The sequence below is a fragment of the Zeus faber genome (assembly GCF_960531495.2).
Source record: "Zeus faber genome assembly, chromosome: 3".
Classification (NCBI taxonomy): Eukaryota; Metazoa; Chordata; class Actinopteri; order Zeiformes; family Zeidae; genus Zeus; species Zeus faber.
In genome coordinates this window covers 9,026,437-9,030,046 of record NC_137190.1, presented here as the reverse complement: position 1 = coordinate 9,030,046, position 3,610 = coordinate 9,026,437, and positions in this window count along the sequence as shown.

Below are 3,610 nucleotides of genomic sequence, written 5' to 3'. Positions count from 1 at the left end.
GGGCGTTCGGGGCCGCCAGAATCAGAAGGACCCCAGTGTTTTGTCTGTGTTTATGTCCTTGTAACAAGGGCCCGATGCCTGGGGAACCCTCCGCGGGGAATACTCCGTGTGGGCGGGGGGTGGGGGACGGGCACGTAGAGGAGCAGCTGCCTGGCGCTTAAAGTGCACACGTGACTGTTGCCTTTATCTGGAGGAACAAAAGGCTGTGAACGTTGTAAAAGGCAGAAGACAATCGTGATTGAAGTACAGTGTTGATTCCTGTAGCGGGAGTGAGTCAGCCCATTGTGCCGGCCCAGCGTGCGACGTGTCGGGCCGGGGGTCTGCGAGGAGGGAGCTGCTGCCCGGCGTGCCCGGACCCCGGCATGAAAGTAAACCCGGCTGATCGTTACTTATGATGGTCGGGCTCATTTTCTAAAGCAATGAAGAATGAACACTCTGTCGTTTGCCGACCTCCCTCCAAGGAACAGAAATGACAGACCTGATACGTTTTGGCTTCAACACATGTTTTTGTTGACTTTATCCTCCTAGTTGTTTCTGCGTTGACCGAGAATAGAGGAGGAGATTGGAGAATTGGGAAATATAAGATGTTATAATTAGAGGTTAGTGTCTCGCGATAGCTTTGCTTACAAATGTGCAGTATATATTTTTTCATTCAACAGCTTACTGTGTCTTAAAACAATTAAAACACGTGCTGATGGCGGTGTACTTCTATTTCCTTTCTGCACAAGAACAAACGATTCTACAACACACAATGAGGTAGGTTGTTTTTTCAATGAATTACTATATATATATATATATATACGTATATACTGTATACTGTATATACACATATATACATATACATACATACACATGCATACATACTATACATATAAACACATATATACACATACAACTACAACAACACAGGCTGAGGTATGTTTCCAATGTATAATATAAATGTATATTTAATACAACACATACAATTAATACTATTATATAATTATAGAACCCAGAATCACCATTCTGGAGCCGACCCTTGCAGCCGCCTGCGCGAGCACCTCGTGTTGATTACACACATTTTAGTATTTTTAGTATTTTAAGAGCTTATTGTGCATAATCACTGGGTGTCATGACATTTCACTGCATATATGTATGAACGTAAGTATACATATGTATGTGACACATAATCTTTTGAATCTTGAATCTTGAACATACACAAAGTCAGCTTCTGCGTTTTAAAATCTGATTTTAACAAAAGTAAATGGGAATTGAAACACACCATTCATTTGCATTGGTGTGTCATTTTTTCCAAATGTATGATCATTTAAATATAAATGCATGTGTAGACATTTTATTGTTTCAGTTTTAAACAGTCCGACAAATAATTATCATTTGAAATGTATTGTATTATATACAGTATATTTACAATGTATTATATGTACAATGTAATGTATTATACAATATAAACTATTTTCCAGTTTCATTCAGTCAATCTTTCAAGCTCATTAAATTATTTTGGGTCGTGGTAATGTGGAAGGCGTGTAAAAACTAAACCGAAGGGGCTCCAAGAATTATACATGCAAACCTTGGAACCGAAGAATCCTTCAGACGGCCCTCACTTTCAAAGACTAGTCTTCATTTGATTGCTGATCCAGAAGTTCTCTATTAGCTCGCAGCGTAACAGATAGGAAATCCTAATGTCGCACTTAAGAAAAAGTATTTTAATGCGGTGACCGCGGCACTTAAACCTCTTAATTCCTCCTCAAGCCCGCTGAGGTCCTTCTGAATGTTTTCTAACCGTGGAGGTGAATGGAGTGAATGAAGCGGGCCTATATTAAATAAACACACACTTTCACAGGCTTCAGGCGAGCTCCTAAATGACCATGTTAAGTCCTTCAGTGTCAGAAAATCTCCAAATTTAGCGCTGCATAATCAATACTTTCAGCCCCTGTAGTCCTTTTTACTATCTGCACTCGGCACTCGGTGCTTTTGAAGCGGCGGGGGTGTTGCCCCATCCAGAACGAGGACACAATTAGTGTATTCAGCCCAAAACAGTGGGGTTCCCCCTTTGATGTGGGTATCAAATGAAGGAGCTGTGTGTTTTTGTCCAAAATGACAGGCTTGCCAGGTTTACTAATGGGTAGCTAATAGAAAGAGAGGTTTATGATGCTCATTAATTACACAGCCTGTCATGTGCTGGAAGAGGAGAATAGAGGAAATAGGGAAAAAGAAAAAAGAGAGCGGAGAGCAATATGTGAAGAAGAGGGAGGAGACGGGGACGGGGTTCGAGAGCGGGAGCACTGTGAAAAACGGGTAAATAGGAGCGAAAGACCAAGGGCAGAGACGGGAAGCGAAACAACCGGCGGGGCGGAGAGAGAGAGAGAGAGAGAGAGAGAGAGAGAGAGAGAGAGAGAGAGGGTCTCCGGAAAGATCTGGAGAGAGAGAAAAACCTTGATGGAGAGCGAGAGGGGGAGAAGAAAATAAAGCACGGACGAGAAAAGAAAGGGAAAAGATAAAATAATCCTTTCCCCGAGATAAGAGCAGCCACCAAGACAGGAGCTTCAAAGAGCAGAAGCAGATCTCATGGGAGCGTGCCATAAACCTTTTCCTCATCTTCAGAGAAAAATTCAGTCCCTGATCCAAACACGGCCCGGCTCTCAGCACCCACCACTCTGCAGGTGTCTGAGGCCCGGCGCCTCCTGGGGTGGCTCACACACTTCCAAGCAACGCTGCCTTTGAACTGCCTGGACTCATGTCGAGCAGCAATGGTGATCTGCACATAAGGTGCAAATGTGAATGGTTAATGAAGAGAAGGGTGGGGGTGGGTGGGGGGAGGAGGAGAGGGGATCACAGCCTGCCACTCCCACCGCGGGGAGGACCACAGATATCCCATATCAGCTCCTGCCAGGGAATCTGCCGTGAAACCGGCCATAGTCGCCACTGACAACGGCTTTTCCAGCGGTATCCTATCTCCCCTGACAGAGCGAGGCCGTGACTTGTTGGCTGTGGGCGTCACACTGGGTTTCGCATAAATGAGGTTGTCAGTAGCATGGGGTCGCCCAGTGACCCGTGAGAGACCAGGCTTCCCTGGTCCCCGTAGGGCTGGGCACCAGTGGGACCACTCAGCCAGACAAGGTTTATTTAGCTAAGCTCTGAGTCTCCCACACATAGAGGCTCGGACAGCCATGGAATTCATTATCCCAAGGCTGTTAACGGGCCGCCGGTGTTTTGAATAGTTTCAGCAGGCTTTGAAAGTGCACTCTTTGCCCCCTCTGCACTCTTTGGTTCCGTCGCAGAGGACGTGATCATATTGCACCGTGTGTTATATCATCTTCCCAGTGTTCGCCTATGAGAGGCGAGCTGTGGCCCACACAGAAAAACAATGGGCGACTAATATCCAAATATTTACCAGCGCCGTCTACAGCAGAGAGGCCTATTCAGAATAACAAGGCCGGGGTTTGGCGCAGTGGGCCCAAAGGCTCTTGTTCCAGTAAGACTTCCTCTCCACAGACCTGCTGTGACCTTTCACCCACAGATGCACAGGAAGGCATGGAAACTTTCTGCTCATTTTGGCAAGAGGAAAGCCTTAAAGCTAGACCTTTAGAAGGAACCGAAACCTACAGAAACC